Source organism: Crinia signifera, chromosome 4 (assembly GCF_055691185.1).
Source record: "Crinia signifera chromosome 4, ASM5569118v1, whole genome shotgun sequence".
NCBI lineage: Eukaryota > Metazoa > Chordata > Amphibia > Anura > Myobatrachidae > Crinia > Crinia signifera.
Window position 1 is genome coordinate 85853611 of NC_139220.1, and position 26913 is coordinate 85880523.

The window sequence follows — 26913 nt, forward strand, 5'->3', positions numbered from 1 at the left end:
CTAATACCGTACAGAAATGTCCACCGAATTGACTCTGGAAATATGGGTGTAATATGGGCGTCATTCGGACATACACAAGGGCGTGGTTTCAAAGTGGGAAAAACTGGGCGTAAATATGGGCGTACACGAGGGAGTGCACGAACTGTGGTAGGCGTGCATTCGGACAGCACACCGACTGCAAATGAACCAACACGCATGAAATATGCGGTCTTCATAAGCAAGTTTCAGTTTGCGGAGACCACTTGTTCATGTGCTAGGCATTCGTTTCGCCCAATTAGTACGCCCGCAACATGAATTACTCTCAGCTGAACACAATACAATCCACTCCTCTACTCATTAGTGATTAATTACACTCTTTTCATAGCTTCAATTGGAAGCATTGCTGCCTAAATGGACCATTACTAAATACACAAATATATGCTGAAAGCACGACTGCATTCTTGCTATTTTACACACATTTACACTGCAAGCAATGGTCAGAAATTGGTATCACTAATATAAATATACATGTCACTTTTACGGAAATACCCCGCATCGGTGCGTACGGGCAGCTTCCCGTCCGTTCTGACGCTGTAGGACCGTGCCACCGCACACGCACGGTTTGGATGTTGTCCGAAAACACACCCTCTTCTTAGAGAGTGAGTCCGTCCGAATGCAGAGGACCTGTGGGCGTTTGTTCTTACAATGTCCACACAGCGTGGCGTTCGGTCAGCTCCGAAAGAATTCGGAACGGACCGCACCAACCAGAATAACCTCCACAGTGCTGCACAGCAATGTGCCGCTGAGCGATCTGTCAGGGCTCCCATAGAGAACACTGGCCATGACCCCAGCAACCCCAGTGATTAACTCCATTTATCCAGCATGCTGGATATTAATTGCTGGGGCGATAGCAACGTGCAGGGCCGCGCATCACTATGCCCCTACATACGGAGTGATTTGTCTAAGCGATCTAGTGAGATCAGTTATAAAATGCCTGGGGATCGCTACGTGTGTAGGCTCCAATGATGTGGAGTGAGATAAAGTATCAACCAATCAGCTCCATTTTTTGGGCAGCTTATAAACTGACAGATGCTGCTTGGCTCGTATTTTATCATATCTCTCTACTTCACAGGTTCTCAAACTCTGTCTTCAGGACCCTACACAGTGCATGTTTGCAGGTCTACTCCCAGAGGGCCTTATTCTAGTTCACTCTTTTTGTCAAAATCCTTCTTAGATGGACAAAACCATGTGCACTGCAGATGGGGCAGATGTTACTTGTGCAGAGAGAATTAGATTTGGGTGGGGTTTTACTTCAAAGTGAGATCTATATTGCAGTGTAAAAATAAAGCAGTCAGTATTTTCCCTGCACAGAAACAAAATAACTGACCCAAATCTAATTCTCTCTGCACATGTTACATCTGCCCCACCTGCAGTGCACATGGTTTTGTCCATCTAAGAAGGATTTTGTCAGAAAGAGTGAACTAGAATAAGGCCCAGACTCACAAGTGAGATAATTAGCTCCACCTGTGCATTGGGTCAACCACTAAAAGTCGACATGGCATATGATGACACATGAATAAGGTCAATATGGCTAAGGTCGACAAGGTTGGAAGGTCAACACAACTATTAGTTCGACAGTCAAAAGGCGACATGAGTTTTACAAGGTTTTTTTTAGGCCAAAATGTGCCAACAGGTGGTATTTCATGCCCTACCATCCACTAGGGCATGGCGGGAGAATAGAATAGCATGCCTGAAGCATGGCGATCACGGCGAGCCATGCGAGGGGATGTGGTACACTTTGATGGTGTCCATGTCGATTATGTTGACATTCGGGACAAAAAACCTGAAAAGTGCATGTCGACCTTTTGAATGACGAACTTCCCATTGTTGACCTAATGCTTGTGTCGACCTTCCAACCCTGCTGACCTTTGCCATGGGTTGACCCAATGCCCTATACCCATTATAATTGGCTGTTCTCCAAGTGCTTTAACACATTTATATTGGTAACTTGTTACTGCCAGATTATGGTTGGGCAGCCAAAGTTTGCAGAAACATGGCATTTTCTGGATGGACTGTGACTGGGTTGGGCTATATCAGCATTGAAAGGGTACAGGGAATAGCCTGTTGGGTCTCGGGGCACCCCAAACTGCCGTGCTCCATAGCACCTGCACCCTATATAGTTACAACCCTGCCTACTACAACTAAGGCCCCCATACACTTGTTCCATTTGTCTAAGGACAAGTTGGACCCAATTTCCCCTGAGCTCCCCTGGCAGCTCCCTGGGAGGGCTCACATAAGATCTTGCACCTGATGTGTCTCCCCGGGAGCTGAAGGCGGGAGGCAGGAGAATAAAAAAACACGTTGAAAAGAATGGCCGGGTGCTCTCTCAGCAGATCAGTGGCCGCCCATTCCTTTGAATGGGTTGTTTAAAAATCTACTGCCGCCCACTGCCCGCTGCCCATGGGTGATGCAGAGCAGCCGCCATGTGCCACTGACGGCAGCACATATGATTTATCTTATGTGCAGCCCGTTTGAAGGAGATACATGCGTCGAATGGGTCATACACTCCCAAACATTGCTTTTGAATGCATTTATCCCATTGGTCCCATTGGGTTTGCATACAAATTTTGTGCCCTTTCCAGCAATAGATTATAGTAGAGTGTGGCCAGGTCTAAACTTTAGGTATTTTGTAGAAGTGTAATGTATATACATTTGCTGACATGATCTGTACTGTATAAGTATGTGGTGTGTACTGGAGGGAATACACCCAGCTCACTGCCATTGGTCAGGATACTGATCCCGGCATACTGAAGAGGAGGGGGGGGGGGGGGTAAGTATGCAGAATCTGCTGGCCATGCTGAATATGGCCTATAGCTGGCTGATGATGTCAGTCTGCACATGCGTCTGAGTTGCACAGCCCATGCGACCCGATTGCTATTGCTCAGAGGTGCAGCGGAGGATCGGACAAAGAGTCTGTGAATTTTAGACCGTAATTGGGGGTTTTTAGTAATTTTTAGTAGGTAATTGGGGGGTTTGCAATGCCAAATGCTCAATGTAAACTTATTTAAAAGTAATAAATTGCCACAATTGGAGTATAATGTGGTGTTGGCAAAAGGCAACAGAATGCCACATTTATTACTAGAGAAGATTACTGTAGAAATAGTCCTGTAATATACTCATCCTCCTTATATATTGCTACAGTGACTGTAATAGTCTGGGGAGAAGAGGGAGGATTGTGTTTGTACATAATCAGTCGGCATCATCCTCTGCACTGAGATCATTGTTTCCTGGCTCTGCTCTCTTCCAGCAGCAGTGCCTATAAATAGCCTACCCTCTTCCAGATAAAGATGACCTGTGTAACATACTGCAGCTTACAGTTTATCTTTGAATCTCATGAATATGTCCCCCAATGTTTTTGGAAGACAAGTCGTTTTCATTTTGTTTCAAACTATGGGCCTTATTCTAGTTCACTCTTTCTGTGAATAATCCTTCTTAGATGGACAAGCCCATGTGCACTGCAGGGGGGCAGACGTAAAATGTGCAGAGAGAGAATTAGATTTGGGTGAGTTATTTTGTTTCTGTGCAGGGTAAATACTGGCTGCTTTATTTTTACACTGCAATATAGATGTCACTTTGAAGTAAAACCCCACCCAAATCTAATTCTCTCTGCACAAGTAACATCTGCCCCACCTGCAGTGCACATGGTTTTGTCCATTTAAGAAGGAATTTGTCAGAAAGAGTGAACCAAAATAACCCCCTATGTGACATCACGCATATGGGCGAATCATTTCTGCTGCGCACCTAGAGTTACCACCACCCATCCGGGATTACTACAGACAGCCCGGTAATTAAGACGGGGTGGTGTTCCTGGGCTATACAATATCCGGGAATAGGCAGAATATTACCGGATTGTCCAGAGTAATCCCAGGCTGGTGGTAACCCTATGCGTGCCTTGTGCTGGGTGGTCAGGAAGGTCAGAAGGGGATCTAGGCAGGAGAGAGTGGGGGGAAAAGTGGGACAAAGCAGTGAGGGGTCAGGACAGATTAGGGGCAGGGCACAATAGTGGGCTGACACAGAGGTGATCTTTACCCATGGCTGGACTGTCCTACTGGGACACAAGGGCAAACTCCATGTGGGCTCCACTGCCACTGGTGGATAGCGCGAATGGGGGTTTAGGATACAGAAATTAGGTTCCAGGCAGTGGACTTCAATTATACATTATGGCCCACATTCTGGTTTCATCGGTTTGCGCGGTGGACCGATGTTTTTGACCAGTGCATGTGCATAATTAGATATGCGCAAATGCAGGCCTTTTGTGTGAGCACCCTCTTTGACCTGCACTGTCGGCATGTCGCTCGCAGCGGGGGTGGGCGGGATGAGTCAATGGCGGCGATGGGGCATGGGAATGCCAAGCATTTCATGGGCGTTCCCAAGCAAATGGAAGCGTGATGCGGGTGACGCTGGGCGGGTAGCTGACAACACATGATGTCAGCCGCCCACCCTGTCTTTGGACTGATATAAGTCAGTCTCAAATGATTTATCCGGCAATGTGCACGTGAGGGTCTGTGACTCATCCCCTCGCATGCTTGTGAGGTTATACGGTGGTGATTCGACCGGCCAGTGGGGTGTGCCCTCTCAGACTTGGTAAGCCGAGTCATCCAGAATGAGGGCCTATATACACTTGTTACATTATGCTGTAGGCAGCTTGTGATTCTCCTAGAAGATTGATTGTACTTAAAAGATAATTACTAAAGCAATGTGAGAAACACTGCTCTCTAGTGTAATAAATAGGAATTCAATGTATATGCAAAAAAGGTAATGTGCGTACTGTGACAATGAATATAAAATCATGTATCAGAAGTGTATTAAGTGACAAAACAAATCAAAGAGTTAATTCAAGCGTACATTCAATATTTATTTATTTACCAGTTACTTATATAGCGAATACATATTCTGCAGCGCTTCACAGAGTATATTTGAACATTCACATCAGCCCCTGCCCCCAGTGGAGCTTACAATCTATATTCCCTACCACATGTACACGCACACAGACATTCTAAGGTTCATTTTGTTGGAATCCAAGTAAACTACCTACATATGAATGAGAGGGGCTCCATCTGACACCAACATGGAAATCGTGTCGGTCGCGTCGCGGCCGGCCATAAATGTACCCGCGATGCCCGCGACGCGATGCTCCCGATTTCCCATAGGAATCAATGTTAAAAGGCGCGATGGACCCGATTTTACTGTTAAATGGCTCAATGGACCCGATTTGGCCATAGAAATCAATGTTAAATGGGCCCACAGAGCCCATTAACCCTTAAATGGCCCCCCCAATTTTTAACGCCACCCCACGATCCACGCGAACCCGAAGCGTGGCGAGCGCAGCGAGCCCGCGAGGGGCGGCGGTACGCGTCCTCCGACCTTTTCATGCCCTACTATCCACTAGGGCGTGGAGTGAGAATATAATAGTGTGGCGAGCGCAGCGAGCCCCGCGAGGGGACGCGGATACCTTCACAGGTAGACGCGTCCCCTCGCGGGCTTCACAGGTGTCGGCGTCGCCACGGACACCTGTGAAGCCCGCGAGGGGACGCGTATAACTGTGAAGGTATCCGCGTCCGCTCGCCACGCTTCGGGCTCGGTGGCTCGCTGCGCTCGCCACACTATTATATTCTCACTCCACGCCCTAGTGGATAGTAGGGCATGAAAAGGTCGGAGGACGCGTACCGCCGCCCCTCGCGGGCTCGCTGCGCTCGCCACGCTTCGGGTTCGCGTGGATCGTGGGGTGGCGTTAAAAATTGGGGGGGACATTTAAGGGTTAATTGTTCTTATTTGGGCTCTGTGGCCCATTTAACATTGATTCCTAGGGCCAAATCGGGTCCATTGAGGCATTTAACAGTCAAATCGCGGTCAATCAGCCTTTTTAACATTGTTCCCTATGGGAAAATCGCGGTCATCGCGGTCATCGCGGGCATCGCGGCCATCCCGATTTACCCGCGATGCCCGCGATGACCTCGATGACCGCGATTTTTACCCCCCACGACCGCGATTTCAATCGCTGGCGCCCTTCTAGGTAAAGAGTACCGACACCGAAAACACAAACAAATTCATGTTGACCTATTGCTTGCCTTAGGACCTATTGCTTACCTAGGACCCTAAGAGCTGTTTTCCTATTATTTTTATATACTCTATATTCAATATCCCCTAATTCCCACAGTAAGCCCTTCATGCCCAAGTTTGACACTTTACTAGTACTGTATCTACTGTATATAATAAAACTGAGTGCTGATATTGCCAAGTAATGAGTTGGTATGATCCCTTCCACCAGTGTCATAGAGGTGGATGGAGAGGTGAGGAAAGGGTGTTGGGGTGGGAAAAGAGAGGTGAAGGGAAAGGGAGGAGGGGGTGATGGAGAGAGAGAGAGAGAGAGAGAGAGAGAGAGAGAGAGAGAGAGAGAGAGAGAGAGAGAGAGAGTGTGTGTGTGTGTGTGTGTGTGTGTGTGTGTGTGTGTGTGTGTGTGTGTGTGTGTGTGTGTGTGTGTGAGAGAGAGAGAGAGAGAGAGAGAGAGAGAGAGAGAGAGAGAGAGAGAGAGAGAGAGAGAGTGTGTGTGTGTGTGTGTGTGTGTGTGTGTGTGTGTGTGTGTGTGTGTGTGAGAGAGAGAGAGAGAGAGAGAGAGAGAGAGAGAGAGAGAGAGAGAGAGAGAGAGAGAGAGAGAGAGAGAGAGAGAGAGAGAGAGAGAGAGAGATAATTACAGCCAGACAATGGCGAGTAAGTCTACAGCTACGGTAGTAATGAAACAAAACATAGTAATGCAATTTTGTGCAAAATCATAATTGGTGTTAAATAATAATGCCATAATCAAGTAAAGGATTATAAAGATAATTTTGTTAATAGTTAACTGTAATTTCTTATAAATCTTATGAGGAACGTTAATGTCTATGGACCATTATGCTGTCATTGATTACCATATAATGGTTGGGTATCCCTTATCCAAAATGCTCGGGACCAGATACATTTTGGATAAAGGATTATTCCGTGTTTCAGAATATTTTTATATTTCAATGAGATATCTTGAGGATGGGACTAGGGTCACCACCCGTCCAGGATTACTCCGGACAGTGCGGTAATTGAGACCAGCACCCGGAGTCCAGAGGGGTGGCGTTCCAAGACTATGCAATGTCAGGGAATCAGAGTCTGAAGTTGGGGATAGTCAGGCAGAGAGCGGTGGTCAGCGGGCTGTATCAGAGCAGATCCACGGCTAGTACAAATCTCGCACCAGCTTGCAAGCCAATTGGAGCTTGTGGTCCAGCAACCAATCAGGAGCGCATATGCTCTGATACAGCTGGGCTGAACACCACTCTCTGCCCGGCTGTCATCGATATAAAATAATTTAACTCAACGTTGGCAATGCGCATTTAACTTCCCCGTGGCAAGGAACATTTAACTCCCCTATGGCAACGAGCATGAAGCCCCTGGCATCGAGCATGAAGCCCCTAACCATGAGCATGTAACCCCTGGCATTGAGCAAGAAACCCCTAGCAATAAGCATGTACAGTAGATAAGCTGCACTTATGTGGCATAATATGTAGGAGGCCATTCCGTGTGGAGTATAATATGTAATATGCATTATGGTGTGTGGCACAATGTGCAATGGCCATCACTGTGTGTGGTATAAAGTGTAATGGGCATCACAGTGTGTGGCATATTGTGTAATGGGCATAACAGTGTGTGGCATAATGTGTAAGTGGCATTAGGGTGTGCAAAATCAAGTATAGAATTAAAGCAAAGATAAAAAAAAACAGTAAAATGGGGGTGGGGCTGTGTGTGGGTCAATGGGTGGGCAGTGGGTAGTTCAATGGGCAGGCCGCTCTATGGGAATCATTCAACACAAAGGTGATAACCCTAGAGGGGACCCATGTGTGAATACAAAATGCATTTATGTTGCATAAACACATCATAAACATGGAATACACACAAATATATTTTATTTGTGAATGGAACAAGGTTTGAAAACATGAAACAAAGTGTGTGTATCTCAGGCACTGAATTTAAATGCTAAGAAATAATTTTCTTGCACATATTCAGTGCTAGTTATATATCATGTCCCCAGTAGTGCCAGTTACATATCATGTCCCCAGTAGTGCCAGTTACATATCATGTTCCCAGTAGTGCCAGTTACATATCATGTTCCCAGTAGTGCCAGTAACAGATGCTTTTAGAGAGAAAAAAAATACATTGGTTTTCGGAATGATTCAAATAACAGATATCTGGATATAGGATACTCAAATTGTACTACTACTTCTAATGATAATAGCAATAATTTCCTCACTCACACTTCATGCAGGTCCCCTAAATCATAATTCTGTAATTCTGTATATCTTATATTACAAACAAACCTAATTGTAGTATGACACTGCCACCTTGTGGTAGAAATCGCATATGGAAAATGTGACAATAAGAAAAGTACATTGTATCACTTCCTTTTTATTAATTTTTTCTGTAAAAACAGATTGCACAAAATGAAAAAGCACATTGGATTTTGATTTTTTTTTTCTTTTAAATCATGTGCAATGAACTAATGTTTTTTTTTGGCAAATCCCTTAAGCCTGGTAGCCACTGAGATGACATAGGCATGATATATTGTTTCTTGACTAATCAGAAAAACATATTGGGCATATTGTTTAGTGTGCATGCCTAATATGTGGGTGGCCGTGGTTGCACGTGTGGTCACCTGGTCTGCCGCACTGCTCGGTCAACCTGCTGATGTCACATTCTACCTGGAGTATCTTAATGAAAGAAGTACCGTAACAGTGATCTTTCTGTCCTTCATCAAATTGTTCTGATGTGTACCCAAGATCTGATATATCGGGCTGACATATTTGCTGAGTACACATCGAATAGTGTTAAACCAGCTTTAGATACCCATTTTTGATCATGTATTTTTTGTTTGTTCATTTAAAAGTGCATATTGTATTGTATTGTGACACACTAAGGATTGTTGCGTGTTCCCTCAGATGATATATATGGTCGTTAGGTCGACAGCACTAAGACCAACCCATATTAGGTCAACATGGGCCTAGGTCGCCACCTGAAATGGTCGACATAGGCTTATGTTGACATGGTCATTAGGTCCACTCAAACATTAGATCGACATTGGGAAGGTCGACAATCAAAAGGTCGTAATGGAGTTTTTCACTTTTTTTGAGCCGACATGTGCCGACAGGCGGTAATTAATGCCCTACCATCCACTAGGGCGTGGTGGGAGAATAAAATAATGTGCCGAGCATAGCAAGGCACTGTGCCCGAAGCATGGCGAGCGCAGTGACATTCAGGTTTCGGCCTAGGCCCATGTCAACCTTCAGTTGTCAACCCAATACATGCCCATCCTATGATCCATACCCCCTCAGATATATCCAAACTTGCCTACGTGACCCTCTCCATGAGGGAGAAAATGATCTGTTGCTGGACTTCCCTGGTAATGTATGATTGCAGTGCACATGGTTTTGTCCATTTTCCCCAAAAAAATCTGTACTGCAATCAGATCTGAATAAAGGCCGTTGTTGTGACATCATGTAACATAGGAAACTACGATGCTCCATAAAATAAACTACATTACTACGATGGTGCATAATATTAACTAGAGCACTCTATGGGGCATAACATTAATAACTGCTGCTACATCGGGAGCCCCCTTTAATATGTTGATGTTGGGCACATAAAGTTTAAGATAACCCACAGGTATAATTTAAATCGGCAAAATGGAGTAGGTGGAATATATGTCAAATATATAGTAGACTAGAAAAAAACATTACATATTAGATCTTATTTCATAAGTTCTCTGTTGTTATTATTTTCTCAGTTGTTAGATTGAAGATAACATTGTATGTTCCTCTCCAGGACCAGGCGAAGCAAGTTTGTCGTCTCCAAAACATTACTCTTCTGAAAACACACTAGAAGCCAAGCTTACAGGTGGGTTTCATATACAGTATATGTACAGTGTGTGTGTGTATACATATATATATATATATATATATATATATATATATATATATATATATATTGTAGGAAGTCAGCAGGAAAAGTGCTTGATGGCAGGTATGTGCCACTAAGACTGCTGATGTCAGTGGTATAAATCCCAGACAGGGCTGAAATTAGTGGTACGGTCCGGGTTTTGGGTATGCTTGTGTTGGTTTTCTACTTTCCATTCCAATAACACACCAGGTTAATCAACTCATGTGCTGGCAGTTCAGGTGCAGTTCTGGGAGTGATTAATAGGGGAAGCTGCCTGTGGGCAGTGTTGGGACTGTGGGGGTTATTCTGTTTGGTACGGTGAAACGTGCGTACAGTCCATCACACTGTGCGTTTTCCGTACGCTCACGGTGAGCGTAAGTCCGCACACAGAACAGCCGCACACGGAAGGTCACAGACACCGACAATGGGGAGTGGCGTTCACTTGAGCGTACGCCACCGTGCACGGACAGATCTCCCTCTTAGCCACCGATACCTGTTGTACATCTGAGCCTACGCCACAGTGCACGGATGGATCTCGTCCGTTTTCCCACCGACACCTTCCGTATATCTGAGCATACGCCACATGCAAACATGTTCTAATATTGTTCAAAATAAGACTTTAGAGTGTGATAGGCAGATGTTGGGATCCTTTGTTAGAGATATGTGATTGCAATAATGTGCTTGGTGGCATCTTACGTACAGAGTGTGCTACATAAAGTTCATAGCAGATATGAAAGTGCATAATGTATGTTCCTGGGAAAAATATACAGATTGTGTGCAAAATAGTGGCCATGGCCTTAGGACATTGCTCCACCATTGCAAGTAGAAATTGAGTCCAAAAACATCATTGTTGCTCTTAGACGTGGTTTATGTGTCTTTTTCATAATAAAAAACTGGTATGTTTGTTTTATAGTGAAAAAGTTGACACATGTCGACTCCTGTGAATTGAGTGTCCTGCTTTTTAAAATAGAAAAAAACACTTTCTGAATGGGTGTAGATGGTTATAAAATAACTACCTGGACATACATAACCAGGTATTAGAATGAATATAATCTAAAATTAAACCAACCTTTACATGTTGAGAAGTGTAGAAAGATAAGCTTCCAATGTGTTTGAGGGCTGTGTGTGGCTTGCAGGTAGTGAAATAATGGTTTTCACTTAATAGGCTGCAGCATTGCTTATTACATTCAGGTGTATGTGTTTGTGTAGTAATCAGCGTTAATTAGCAGACCCAGGCGTCCGCTCTCATACGGTATCTCTAGGGGTGGTCAGGAGCACTCTTTGGCGTCCGCCTGTTTTTGGGCCAAAATGCACGGTGCGTTTGCGCAGTGGCAGATTTAGGGAGGGGGCACCCAGGCACGTGCCCCCCTGTCATTTCATTTTGTAGCTGAGGACCAGGGCTTTCCAACGAGCCCAGCCCCGTGTCTCTAGCCCCCCCCCCGGTAACCGTAGATATCGCCTGGCAAAGCTGTAACGTTTTTTCCCGATAGGATAATATGGGACCCATCAATTCCGACCCCCACCTGATTCCGACTGCTGCCAGTTCCCGCCCTGGCATCACAGAAGCTTGTGGTTGATATCATTCAATTCCAAATCGCTGGCCCTTCAATATGATACCAGGCTAGTCCATATGGATCAATCGGTTCCAGAGATATTGCATGTAAAACAATTTTTTTTATGTTATGTCATGGCTGTTCATGTTCTTTGAGGGCATTTTACTCTGGAACCAAACGTTCCAGTTTCACTGGACCGAAATCATTCAAAGCCCACTCAAAAGTTCTTCAATGTGATACTTGTCTCATGTAAATGGGTCAGTTGGTTCAGAAGATATAGCCGGTTAAATGAGATAACTGGTTAAAGGGGGGGAGGGGTGGTTTTCTCTCCCCCTAACACCAGAAAATGCAGGGACTAGGCTGGTGTAAAAGGGGCCAACCTGGGAATGCATTTTATGGTGTGAAAGGGGTATTATTTCAAATAGCCGGGACCTGTAGTGCTCTGAATACAGCCAGGCTCTGCCACTGTCAGTGGCTATCACTACTGCCTGGCGGCGGCTGTCCCCCATTTACCGCGAGCATGTATTCCCCCTTGGCAATGAGCATGTAATCCCACATGGCAATGAGCATGGAACCTCTGGCAATGAGCATGGAACCCTTGGCAATGAGCATGTAGATAAGCAGCACTTATGTAGCACAATTTTTAATAGGCATTATGGTGTTTGGCAGAATACATAATGGACATAATGGCGTGTAACTTAACCTGTAATGGACATTATGGTGTAAATGTTTAATGCGCGCCTTTGGTGGACAATGTCCCTGTTTATGAAGCGTATTGTGAATTTTGGCTTAATCCGTTTGGCATCATGTGAATTTTGTCTCAAGCCATGTGGCATTATGTGAATTTTGGCTCAATCCATTTGGCATTATGTGAATTTTGGCTCAATCCATTTGGCATTATGTGAATTTTGGCTCAATCCGTGTGTTATTGTGTAAATTTTGGCTCAATCCATGTGGCATTATGTGAATTTTGACACAATCCATGTGGCATTATTTGAATTTTGGGTACTTATGTAATATCTGGGCTCCCGTTTTTCTTATGAGACCGCATCCCCTTGCGGGGCTCGCTGCGCTCGCCACGCTTCGGGCACGGTGGCTCGCTGCGCTCGCCACACTATATAAAATCAACTCCATGCGTAGTTGTATAGTAGGGGTATGAAAAAATGGGGTGCATTTAACATGGGAGCCCAGATAATACATAAGTACCGAATTTTGGCTCAATCCATGTGGCATTATGTGAATTTTGGCTCCTTCCTTTTGGCATCATATGTAAGGGGCAGGTATAATGGGGTCTAGTATTTTGTTGCATAATGTGTAGAAGTTGTATATGGTGTTGTACACTACACTCAAGGACATGCCCCCTGTTGAGTGGCCACACCCCCTTTTCCAACGGTGTCGACCTAATGACTGTTGACCTATGTGTGGTCGACAATACAATCCACACCCTATTAAAGGCATGAAATAACAAAACACTCACCAATATATAAAGCTCCCCCACCAGCCTATATTCTATCTGACTAAACCCATTTCCTTCTTGTGTAGAACAGTCCCCTGGAACTGACGTCCGCAACCTTCAAATAAACACATACAGTGGGGTCGATCCTATTAGGTGCGGATGATTCACACTTGCAAAACATCATGGCATCGGGTGCACTTTACGTAGATTGAATTTGTTTAAAAGTGCTCACACCCACCCTGTTGAGTGGCCACACCCCCTTTTCCGGAGCGCGCCTTCGGCGCGCACACAATTACATCCTTCACTTTTGTCGCCATGGTGGGCCTGCGTGTTTTAAATGCCAGGGCCTATTTTTAATCCCATTCCCATCCTCTCTCTGCCGCTCTCTTAGCATCTGCACTGGTACCACTAACACCGCCCCTCCCCAACCCAAACCCTCTTTTATCATGGTGCCCCCCCTGTAATTTTATCCTGGATCCGCCCCTGCGTTCGCCGATCGAGGCATGACACCGTGCATTTTGTGTGCACACCTCCGTGTAAGCCCATGTTTACACCCAGTTTTCCTCATTATTCCAGCCGCACCCATAAAAACGCCCACATGCCGCCCACAATGACCGTGCTCTTGCGGACAGGTTTTTTCGCACGGAGAGACCCGTCCGTGAGCGGTGTGAGGTCGTCGCACATGCGCATTGCGAAATATACACATGCGCAGATGAAAAAAAAGCCCAATCCGACCGTATACGGTCCCACCATACCAAACAGAATTAGCCCCTGTGTGTGTGAAATAAAATCGCAAGCCAGAGAGAGAGCTGTTGCTGCTAGGGTCTGTCTGGGACCTGCTAATATGGAGACCTTGGTCTATGCCTGCCTGTTCTGAAGCTGAACACATATTATGTGACAGTCAACTTGATGACATTGCGGAAGCTACACCTTTGGAGGAATTATATAGAGATCTCCTTAAGATGAAAAAACGTGAGATCGGCTACCATTACCACACATTATCATTAATCGAATACCACTGCGCTAAAAAGAGGATTGAGAGTCAAAAACTCTCCCACCATTGGAAAACACGATGCAGTGTTTTGTCGGAGGTGGGTGGCAATAGCCAACAAATGTGCATTTGATCTCATGCTTCTAATTATTGAATTTTCAAGTAAAAAAGTCACCAACTGCAAAACCAAAATAGCTGCCTTTGAAACCTTACACAAGGTTAACCTTGAAAATGATTCTTCTACTGCGTGGTACGATAAACTCAACACACAACTACAGTCATATAAACTCAAGCTAATTAAGTTAAAAAAAGATAAAAAGTTCAAAGTCGACATGGACTATGAAACTCACAGCGTTTATCAATGGACAGTACCCAATAGAGAAGGAGGAGCAAGAAAACCTTTATTTTGCCGCAATCGGGGCAAATACCAGAAAGATAATGAATCATCAACGGAATTTAACTCATCTAGTAGCTAATCTACCCATGGTAAATCCAGGAACCCTAAAAAATTCAACCCTTTAGCAGTGACGACCCAGGCTCGCACAGTCTGCGGCACGGGAATATAAATGTCATCACAATAATCTCAGTAGAACAGAGAGAACGGCACTAAAAAATCTTGCAGCTACTGTAACAACTAACTAGTATTTCTCCCCGCAGATAAAGACGGGGCACTAGTCATTATGGATCTTGACAAATATCACAAGCAAGTAATGCTACACCTTTATGACACCACTACCTACCACCGACTACAAAGTGACCCTTCTGCCACCTTCAAAAGAGAATTCCAACAACTTTTACATTCAGTGGTAGATAACAAACTTATCTCCAGCAAACTGATGCAAGCCCTTATCCCGTCTCATCCGCTAGTCCCTCTATTCTACTGTACCCCCAAAGTACATAAAACTCTGGTCAACCCCCCTGGTAGACCAATTGTTGCTGTTCGAGAGTCCTTGATGCAGCTGCTATCAATATATCTGGATAGCCTATTGCAGCCATGTATCCATAACTATCACTGCTATTTAAAGGACACCACAGTTATATTGCAATTGTGACAACATTTACCATCTTTGGACAGTGAAATCTGCATGTTCACCATTGACGTATGCTCTTTATATATGGCAGTTCCTCATGCCATGGGTCTATCTTCATTACGACACTTTCTGAATAGTAATACAGTGTAAAATGGACCAGATGTCAACTGGTTTTTGGAACTCATGAATTTGATTTTGTTAAAGAATTTTTTTCTTTACAATAATCAATTTTTCTTCCAGCTCATGGGCGTGGCTATGGGGGCGACAGTTGTCCCCTCATATGCCAATGCCTTTATGTTTGAATTTGAGCAGTTTTTCTTTTTTGAAAAAAAAAATCCCAGTATATCATCTAACACAGGGCTGGGCAATTGCGGCCCTCCAGATGATGAGGAACTACACATCCCAGCATGCCTTGCATCAGTTTCAGCATGGCCAGATAGCAAAACTAATGCAAAGCATCCTGGGATGTGTAGTTCCTCAACATCTGGAGGGCCGCAATTGCCCAGCCCTGATCTAACATCATACAATTTCATTGATACATCGATGATTTACTTATATATTTTGGAAGAGGGACCCACAAATTCTTGCCCCAGTCCTATTAAATTCACATATATGTTTGATTACCATCAAATCCATTTTCTCGATGTACTGATCAAAATTAATAATGGAAAACTGTCTACATGTCTTTATACCAAGCCAACCGACAGAAACAATGCTCTCCAATATTCAAGCTGCCATCCAAGAGCCACTGTGAGGAGTCTTCCTTAAGTGCTCCGAGTAAGACGCATTGTATCTGATCCTGATGTTGTAATAACACAGTTGGATGACATGGTTGATCGATTTGCTGCTAGAGGATATACGATATCTAAATTACAAGCGACTTAAGCTACGGTGATGGCAATTAAGCGTGAAGATCTTCTCATTTCTAAAAATAACACACCTCTACCTCCGAATACCATTCCTTGGGTTACAACCTATAATCAAATGAGTCCCACCATGAACCACATTGCTCGCTCTCATTGGCCGATGATACAGTCAGACCCTGAAATAGGAATTAGCAATTCCAGATTATTGACAAATTACAAACGGTCCAGAAATCTTAAAGATATTCTGGTTAAATCAGATGTTGCACCAAATAAAAATACCCGGACCACCCGTAAATTAGGCTGTATCCGTTGCCACGTGTAACCTGTCAATATATGATACTGGGTACTACTTTTAACCTTCCATGCACCAGTCAAAGCATGTACATTAGACACACTTTGTCTTGTAACACCCAATATACTGTCTACCAGATAATATGTCCATGCGGACACAGTTGTATATTGGGAAAACAGAACGTTCTTTCAAATAATGAATGGCTGCGCACAGGTCCGCTATCAAAAAAAGCCCTTGCCATAGGCACTAGCAATCAACCCGTTGCCCGACACTTCGCTGCACATAAACATGGCCTGTCATCTATTAAATATGGAATGATAGACCATGTACCTGTATCTGTACGTGGAGGAGACCGTAGTGCTGCTTTAAAGAAATGTGAAGCTCGATGGATTGTTAGATTAGGTACAGTGGCACTGCATGGACTAAATGAACATTCATTTATCTGTACTCCTATAAGTATCCACTCTGAGCATAGCTCTAACCCTTTGTTCTCCTTATATGTATCAGTACTTGTCTTTCTATGCTTTTTGTATAATATTTGCTAGCATTCATTCTAGGTAGCCGTCGATGATACTGGGTGTTTATTTTTATTTCTATGGTGATAGATGCACGCTAGACGACAACACGCCTTGTACTGCTGACATCATTTGTTTGCGCTGCCAGGACAGCTCCCGCCTCCATACAGCGTTTTTCACCGGGTGTCTTCACAAAGGTATGTCTGTCTTTGTGGAGAATGGATAGGGGGCGTACATTGCGCTGGTGGATATAAGGATTCAGTTACATTAATCAACAAGTGCCAATATTGATCAAATATAGACAATTTATTAATATACAATAAATAAAAAAAAATATATAGTAATTTTTTTAAAAATCAGTAAAAAGTAGATAAACATGGATAGCCACAATGAATAGCAATAATTGCTTTGGGTAAATGAAGCTTCTGGGGGGGGGGGGGGGGGGGAATGTATATATTGAACAGTCCATACGGTACCGTATTTTATGGAGAGAAAAGGATGAGATCCGTTCCTAGCATGCCTTCCGAGATGTCCTGTATGTATTCCCGTTGCGTGGGGGGTCCTGTTCCCAATATTGATGGCGCCGTATTTGTGGGGTAGCACTCCCCGGCCAGGTGATAGGGAGTCCGTTAGGCTGGACTGGGACCAATCCTCCAAACTTTTAGGGAAGGGCAAAAGGGTAGTTCAGAATAGGCTGGTTCGGTCTCAAAGCGTATCTCCAAATGTTTGCGGTGGGTTGTATGGGGCTGTAAATTCCCTCTCCTCAACCAATGCGTTTCGCCTGTAAGGAAGGCTTTTTCAAGGTATATGTGAGCATTGTGGCTGCAGGGTTTAAGTACCTGTACTACTATGGTAATGAGCTATCTAATTGGCACCTGTTTCAAACATAATTAACAATAAAGCACTTAAGAATATACAATGAGTGGGAGGATCGCATGAGCAGAGAAAATATGCATTCATATACAGTAATGAGCATTGAAAACGAGCATTGGGAAGTGTATAAAAACATAAAAACATAAAGAACATAATCAGAAATTTGTATCAAGCACCGGAGCAGCTAAGTCCAAAGTTCCTTGCAGGACTCCCTGGTGAATACGGCTGGCAAGTTAGACTCCCTGCCCCTGCTTCTGGTCTCCGCCAACCCTCTGGCTTGCTGTGCCCTGGTTACCCGTGCATGTCATACATCAAGCCTCCTGCTTTCCAGCGCCCTCCACTGGTCCACCACGGTCACAGCCGGGAACACAAGAAACCCCGGTGCTGACATAAAGTACTGGTTCAATGATGTCTGTGTATTTATTTATTATGGCATGTTTAAACTTTACCTGACCACTTATGTTATTTAAATGTTTGAAACAGCCTATACTATAGACCAGTGGTTCCCAAACTGTGTGCCGTGGCTCGCGACACTTGCGGGGGGTGCCATGGGTTGGTGGTCCGGTACCAATTAAAATTATTTATGATCTATATTTATGGACAAAACCAATGCTGGTGGCTGCCAATCATAAAATATGTGTACACAAAGAAGCAAATCATGCCCTTTAACACATACTGTACCTGAAGCTAAGAAGCACATATAAACACAATGTACTTAATTTTATATATTTTTGGGGGCCTAGGGGTGCCGTGGAAAAATTCTGATACTCTGGGGTGCCGTGATTTGAAAAAGATTGGGAAACCCTGCTATAGACCATCTATACTGTTAAATATTAATACTGTATTCCATATTGTATCCAGTGTATAAAAAGTCTAATTTTCAGGGCTGTTACCACTCCCCCAGATGCGCTGCAGAGTGCGAGAGCTTTGATTACATCTGGAAACCCCCCTTTTAAAAATCTGGACTCCCAACTGCCGTCCCCGGACAAGATGCGGGAATGCGCCAAAAATCTGGGATGTTCCCGCAAAAAGCGGGACAGTTGGGAGGTATGCAGTCATTCAGAACTACAGATCCCAAGATCCTATTGTAGTATTTCTTGGACCACTTATTTTCAAAACTAGTGATCTAATTTTTGCCTTCATTTCAGGACTATGCACATAGGGATAAACCAAATATTTAACCTTTTCATTCCTGCATCACAAACAAATGGCTGGTACAGATAATGATTATGCTATGACATGATCTTCTAAAGGTTTAGCTCCTGAAAAGCCATAAGAAAGAATGCCTTTGTTGCAGCTAACATTGGCTCTTTTCTCTGAGAAGTTCAGAGTCAGGGAAAGCAGTAGATTTCTTTCTTTTGGAATCTACGTTGTGGTTTTTCCTTTCCATCAAGAACAAAACCGAATAAAACAGGAAGTAGAGAGTAGAATAATATGTCATTCAAGCCGCCATTATCCCTCTCTGGCACTTGTTGTGTTTGGTGCTTTTATCAAGAGTTGGACAGAACAATATTATATTCTGCTTCCTGCCTCTGGAGTCATTCCATTCCACCTTCCCTGGGGACGCATTGAGCAGCCAGTAGAGGCTTTACTGAGGAACTATTTTAATCCCAGGATAACCCCTCTGAGGCCAGACAGGTATGCAGTGTATTGCAACACAATCGCTGGTGGCAAATGGATACATTCTTTTATTGAAAATGACGGTGTTTCTATACCTATAAATACTGTAGATAACAGAATACAATACTGGAATGTTGAGAGACGATAAATAAAATGGATGCATTATACAAAATGTTGCAACGATTAGCATTACTATTGCATACCTCAAACCTGTCCCGCTTTTCATGGGAACGTCCCGTTATTTGGGGACGTTCCCGCATCCCACCCGGGGCTGGCAGCATCTATTCCTGCAGCCAGAGGGGCTGGGGGCATAGCCAGCAGATCATGGAGCTTCTGGGCATGCCCCCACGGCGGTGGAAATGGGGCATGGTCTTGCAGTAGCATGAATATAGGCCATGCACCCTTTCACACTGGGCCACACCTGCAAAATTTTGGCACACGGTCATTGTCCCTTCTCATGTCACTCTAAAGTTGGGAAGTATGCAACTGTAGCATGAGGAAAAAAATATGTAAAAAAGAAGACACAATGTCTACGCAGATAATGTGAAGCGTCCAATAAAACTTCAGATAAGGCTTCACAATGAGCAAGATTGTAGTATAGTCAGGATTCCACATCCACAATTTGTAGGTGGTTAGTACTAGTAAGAAAAGCATCATGTGCACACACTTATGCTGCTTTCAAACCGCATAAACGGCATTGACCCGGTAATTTAAAACGTTTTTAAAAATGGGTCAGACAGCCTTAACCCCTTTCACACCCCATATTACCCGTTCAAGTAAGGGATACTACCGTTTCAATGCCGTTTTGTCCCATCACATTACACAGGGACACTGAAACGGGTAGGACCCTGCTTTTTAACCGTTTTGAATTACTGGTTTTCTTGAACCGGTAAATTCAAAATGGACCTTTCACACCGCACATATTACCGTTTTGAAACGGTAAAAAAATGTAAGTGTGGTCTGAAAGGGGTATAATATTGACAAAAAGCCTAGTGCTGCTTTGTCCATTGTCCTTACAGCCTATATAATAAAAGTCTTCCTCCATTACTGTTATGTTCCATCATATTGATGTAGCCCAATAACATCCTATCTATATTTGAAAATGTAACAAAAAAGAAGGTACTTGTTTCTTATCACGGCCACAATCGCGGGCATCGTGTGCCTTAACTTTAAGGCACACGATGCGACGCGATGCCCACGATTTCCCCATAGGCTTCAATGTTACAATATTTAACATTGAAGCCTATGCGATGGACCCGATTTGTCGTGTGCCTTAACTTTAAGGCACACGATGCGACGCGATGCCCACGATTTCCCCATAGGCTTCAATGTTAAAATATTTAACATTGAAGCCTATGCGATGGACCCGATTTGTCCATAGGCTTCAATGTCAAATTATTTTAACATTGAAACTGAGTCCATTTAACATAGTAAAAAATGCAGCAGGAGCCGGCCAGGACCGTGACGTCAGGAAGGTCCCGACAGAGAGCCGGGCGAGACGCAGACCGCAGGTAAGAAGGGGGGGCAGATTAGGTGGGGGGCGCCGAATAAACGTGCGGCGGGGGGGGGGGGGGGGCGATAAATAGTTAGTTACGCCCCTGGTCATAATCATCCCTAGTGACCACAGTTTCTAGTTCCCCGATTTTACCTGCTAAGCTTCTTGCATTAGCCAGTAAGCATTTTAGTTTATGTTTATTTTTAGTTGCGTCCCTAACATTATATTTAATTTCCCCCCTAGACTTATTTGTATTCCTTACTAACTTCCTTGTACCCACCTGCCCCTCTACAGCCCTCCCCACCAACTCCACTGCCCGACCTACAGTATTTACAGTTTGAAAACCTATTCCTATGTCTTTCACGCCTTCCCATACTCTAAAATCGTCTGTACCTAAGAGCTGTAATGAGGTAACATAACTGTTATTGCACAACATTTCGGACATTGCCTGTAACTCTGCCCCCCCCCCTTCTCCTCCCCCAAATTGATCCTTACCCCCAATCCTACTATTCTCACTACAGGACAGGTCCCATTATATCTAGCTACCCCCACCCCCTGTCGTCTAGTTTAAAATCTCCTTGGCAACATCGACCACACTACTCAACCTGTAGATTGCTTCAAGGGAAATTTGAACTTATAAACTCCAGTACTGGGCCCCTTTTCTATCTGTGCCTGGGAATGGAGTCCTTGCAGTCCTGCCAATGGCCGCCTAGCCTGTTTGCTCTAATAGGTCATTTTTGCTCATTTAATATTTTTTTCTGCTGCTTTGTTTTTAAAGTTCAAAGTAAAGTATGCATCTATTATAGTGTCCAATCGCTCTAAATATTGAAGTAAAAAATGGGGGCTTCAGTTTCAATGTGATCTCCTAAATAAACAGATGTGCAGTCCTGCAGCAGAAGTAGATTTAATTACAAGCAAGAACAACTAGTGAGAGGCTGTATCTTCCACCAATCTATAATGCATTTCCCAGCAATGCACAACCTTCATGACCTTCTCAGTTCCTAGAAATTGGCCAGGATAAGTGAAGGCAGGCTATGTGGCTTCCGTTTCCAAAGGTGGGCTACATAGAGGATGTGGTTTCTCTCCCACCCACCCACTCTGCTTTTAACATATTAACTGTCAGAGGAGACAGTGTCAGCGCTGGTCATTCTCCAATCCAGCTGCGATGTATTGTTACAGGCATATCTTGTGACATTTAGTAAAACACATACCCACTAAGCTGAATAACTCTAGATTTGTTGCTAGATACTTAGCTGTGCTTATTTTTTCTAGGCTCCTCAATTATATTGGCATATTTATCCAATTAATTTTGTGTGATAACCATCTGTCCTGGTACCCAAAGGATACTAATTACACAGCAATAATGTTCATGTTTGCTTTGTAATTCAGCATTATTTTTATATATCTGTATTAAAAAAAGAAGGATTTGATAAATATGCCCTTTATTTCAAGTGTTACTGCACTTTGCTAATAATAAAAATGGGCTCCAATAGGTAGGCTGGTCATCATAATATCCCTTTAATCGGTGTAGTTTCCCGGCGCCAGCATGGCCGTGCGCTACTTCCAGGTTCTGCGCTCGCCAAACTTTCTAAAATAAACTAAATAAACTCCATGCCAACATGGACAGTTCATACCCCCACTATCCACGTTGGCATGGAGTTGATTTTAGATAGCGTGGCAAGCCCGTAGCGTGGGCGAGCGCAGCGAGCCCCGCAAGTGGACTCAGATGCACAGCCATGCTGGTGCCTTGAAACTACACAAGTACCCTTTAATCTAGAAATTCTAGCCTGCACTTACCTGTTTAATCAGCCACAGAACCTGTGTAAAACATTGTTGTCCCAGATTAGAGGGATATTTTGTAAAGCCTACCATTGGGCTACGTACCTCTAGCATTAGGACATGTTAGAGCGAAGCATCAGAGATTGACTGGAATAACTTCAACCTAATGCTCCCCCCTACCCCACACTACCACCAAATCCCACATTCTAGCCCATCAAATGAAAGTGTGGAGGTGGCATCTTAGAGGTTCCACGGCTGCCAGAAATTTTTTTGGCAGGGGGGAGCAAAATTTATAGTTACGCCACTGTTTGTTGTAAATGAATGTGTCCTTAGAGTTATTTTCAACATTGCCGACAACAACAACCCAGCACAAAACAGATCTGATTATGTCCAATTTTATAGAGCTGTTTTGCATCTGACTTTCTGACTGGCTGCTCTTATTCGGAGCTGGGAACCTGAGACTTTTAAGGAATTCGGACACAATACATTGGCCAACTTACAAAATGGCTGACTTTTGCGGAAAAATTGCACATTTCACAAAATTGGACCAAAATAATCTTTCCTTCCATCCCAGCCCTGATGACTATTCTCCACAATGGTGTTTATGTGTGGTAGACCAAGTTCTGCTATTGGTGAGGCGATTAGCACACTCTCGCTTAAGTCTTACCTATGAACATATAAAAAAACCAGAATGTTCAATATATAGACAGATTCAAACTGCATCAAAGAGAAAGATTGTTATAAGAAATCCATAACATGAACAGGGTGGCATCATGACTTCGTGAGAAACAGACAATACGATCTTCTTTCCATTCCTTCCATTTTGCAATTCTAAAACCAGTGTAATTGTCAGCACACCCACTTTCCTGTCAGCTATAAGCAGGCAGATGCACACAAGAACTGTTCCTTGGCTTCATGTCATTATAGCACAGTGTGAGCACAATACCGTGTGCTGGAAATCCCTTATTAAGGCTGGTAATCGTGACACGCTCACATGTAGATATGTATTCCCAGGGACTGCAAAGCTGCCAGTGATCCTATGTACCATTGTATTACAACTTAAGAAAGTAATCTTTTCTTATTACTCATTTAATATTTAGGAACTGTTTATGTTTACAATGGTGTTTTCTGTTATGGTACGGCAAGAAAAAAATGCCTATTTTTCATTTATATTTTACACTTATTGCACATTTATTGTCAAGTAATCCAAGTGTGAACCAAGCTCTTTGACCTTTTGCATATACACTAGTGACTTATATCCAAATGTAGATGAGCTCCAAAGCAGATAGTAAGAGTTACTATACTGTACTTGCTACAGAACAGTCAGTGACATGTATCAGGCATTGCTCATCTACTGTGTTTTACACGTGGTTCCATATAAATGGCCACAAGAAATCCATGTAGCCGGAGGTATCATTGGGGCAGATGTATGACCGGCCGTTATGGGGGAGAAGGGGTATCAGCGCATGTTATGTGCACTGATACCGCTTCTCCCCATGTATTAAGGAGCCAGCGTGCGGTAAAGGACAGGGGCGCTCTGCCTAAATAATAGCAGGCCGAATGTATGCGTTCCGCCCGCTGCTACTTTTGGCTTCACCAGCAGCAGGCTGGCAAAGCCCTATCTCAACAGCAGGGACAGCGCTGTCCCTGCCGTTGGCTCTGGGCTGTGCTGTTGATCTCGCGTGAGCAGCGAGATCCCGCACATGCCCAGTCCAGCCGGCCGGGGGGAAGGAGACGGCGAAACAGTGTAAACTGATCTCCAGGAGGGGACATTGCCGGAGGGGAGAGTTAGCGCTCCCCTGCTTCGGCAGACAAGATGTTAATACATCTTGTCGGTCTCCCCTCCTGCTTCGCCTCGCTAATGAGGCGAAGCAGGAAGTATGAAAGCGGAGCGATAAGCGACGCTATATTACATCTGCCCCAATGTGTATTATCACCAATGCTGGGACATGGTTCCAATGATCTACAGATGGAGCCGGGCTCCCTCTTGCTGGTGAATCTCCAGAACGTCACCGCTGGCGATCCGCCAGCAGCCCGGCGTCCATCTGACTGAGACGGGCGTACGTCTCACGCGCATGCGCGTCTCAGTTTCCGGGCGGCGGGGCGGCAGGAACCCTGATGGACAGGGTTAGGGGGGGGTGCGGGGAGGCGGTGGGGACCCCGGGTGACCGCAGACAAGCCGACAGGGACCCGGGGGAAGCTGTCGGAAGGGGACACGCGCGCATCTCGTGCGCGCGTGTCCCCTTTCGCATATACAGATGGCGGGTGGCGGGGGATGGCGGCTGGCGTCACCATCGCCATCCACTGCAAAGAAGAGCCCCGTTCCATCTGTATCTCTCATTCCTTTTTTCCCCAAAAATGTAATCGCTATATAATGTGAGCTAGGTGAACTGAGGGAGATTGCTAGACTATTCAGGGAGAGAGGGAGATTGCTGGTATTTCAGAATGCAGGAGGGTAGGCAACTATGGTCCAGTGATGGCTCACCTTGACACTCCAGCTGTTGTTGAACTACACATCCCAGCATGCCCTGCTACAGTGTTACTATTTGGCCATGCTGAAACTGACGCAGTGCATGCTGGGATGTGTAGTTCAACAACAGCTGGAGTGTCAAGGTTAGCCATCACTGCACTAGTCTATGGTATTTATTATACAATATATTGAGGGTGTATCTTTATGCCAGAACTGCATATTCAAGCATTTTGGCAACCAAATGTAATCCAACTATTTAGAAAAAGAAACATGTTGTTGGTTGGTATCATATTTACAGGTTTGTGATTGACCATGCACTATGTATGTTAAGGGGAATACATATGGATTACCGGCAGATGGAATGCCGGCAGTCAGATTACTTGATGCTGGAATGGGGCGAAATAAGAGGTCAGGCCACAACTAACCACATTACTGGCCGCACCCCCCACCCCCCAAATCACATTACTGTCCCCTTCATTTTAGGGCCAATTCAGATGCCTGGAGAACCCCACCTCCGCCACCCGGGCAGCTTCAAACTGACTTCACTACCACCTCCAGGACCACAACTTTCTATCACATTGGGCCTAATTCAGGCTTGATTGCATGGCCGCAATTTGCAGCAGCCAGCGTTCAGGTTCACCATCGACTGATTTTTACACTGGGCATCACAGGCTTAGAGTAGCCAGAGACTTACTCGGTGGTGCGATATCTGTTCTGAAGCTGACCCAGGTCCTAGCCCTGTTCTACCCAGGGGCGAATTTGGTGGTCAGGCCGCCCCTAGGCACAATTTTGGTACTGCAGGGAGAATAGTTCCTTGCTGCTTGCACGGAACAGAAAGTAACACGGGCTCCGGACTTACAGGCTGTCAGCAAGGCAGGCATACTGCCTGTATGCTCTGCACAGAGGGAGGGACGGGACAGAACTGTGGCTTCACGCTGCCAGCGCTGCTGCCCGAAAGAGGGACAGGTACGGCGGCAGCCGACAGCAACGCTGAGGGGATGCAGAGAGGCTAGAGAGCTCCTCCCTGCACTGAGGAGCAGCCGCTCTGTAAAAGTCAGTGTCAGTCAGACTGACAAACTGAGTGGCGGCAGGTGCCCGGCGGCTGCCGCCCTTGACAGGTGCCGCCCCTAGGCCCGTGCCTCACGGGCCTAGTGATAAATCCGGCCCTAGTTCTACCCAGGTCAGGACCTGGGTAGAAGTCCCATGTAAAGGGACACGGCGTGACCCATTTACACCGCCGCTGACCCGCTGATTACCCAGGTTTTTGCGGCGGTGTAAAATGGGTATAACTCTCCAGCAGTCTTTAGCAGGAACTTCTGCAAAAAGGTTTGGATTTAGGCAGGTCGCGACCTCTTGTCCTTGTCACTGGAATTAGTTCTGGTAGTGTAGTGGCAAGTGCCCAGGAGAGAACAGTAATGGATAAGACTCTGACCAGTCGTTGCCTTGTGGTAAATCTGCCTCTGCGACCCAGGGTTACCCATTTACACTACCCAGTAACCAGGGTGCAACACGGATAAAACATTTATTTTATCCCAGGTCTGAATATTGGGTTGCTGGACCGGGTTTTTCCTTTTGGTGCTTTCACACAGCAAAGAGACCCAGGTCAACACAGCAACAACCTGGGTCGGTATTTGTGCGGTGTGAACGGGGTATATGTGATAAATATTACTGCAGTTGGTGTCGGATTCATATACAGTATAGTTTGGTGGTTTCTATTCATGGTCCCTTTCTCCTTTCTCTTTGAGACCTGCCACTTTTATTCTGCAAGTAATTTTGTGTACATACAAACAGAAAACTGTATGTCAGATGCAAGACAGGTAGATCTATGGGGTGGAAGAAAGGGTGGACAGACACCTGGGTGTCTGTTAGGGGCGCCTGTATGAGCAGTTGGGCCTGCAGCAATCAAGGTAAAGGGATTGTCAGTCCCTACAAGTAACAAGAAAAAAAGGGGTGGAGGAGATTGCGCAAAATTGATGACAGAA

The 26913-nt window shown here is 44.8% G+C and overlaps 1 protein-coding gene across 7 annotated transcripts in view; it reads left to right on the forward strand.

Annotated features, from left to right (window-relative positions):
- FGF1 (fibroblast growth factor 1) overlaps nt 1–26913 on the forward strand; it is a 283447-nt gene that overhangs the window by 69883 nt on the left and 186651 nt on the right. For 3 of the 7 annotated variants that reach the window (XR_014473371.1, XM_083181924.1, XM_083181926.1), the window contains exons 2-3: nt 9877–9948; nt 16785–16891. The gene's annotated coding sequence lies outside the window, so the exon portion shown is untranslated. Of the gene's footprint in view, nt 1–9838; nt 9949–16784; nt 16892–26913 lie in introns of all 7 variants that reach the window. The other 4 variants (XM_083181925.1, XM_083181928.1, XM_083181927.1 and 1 more) reach the window with 3 other exon arrangements.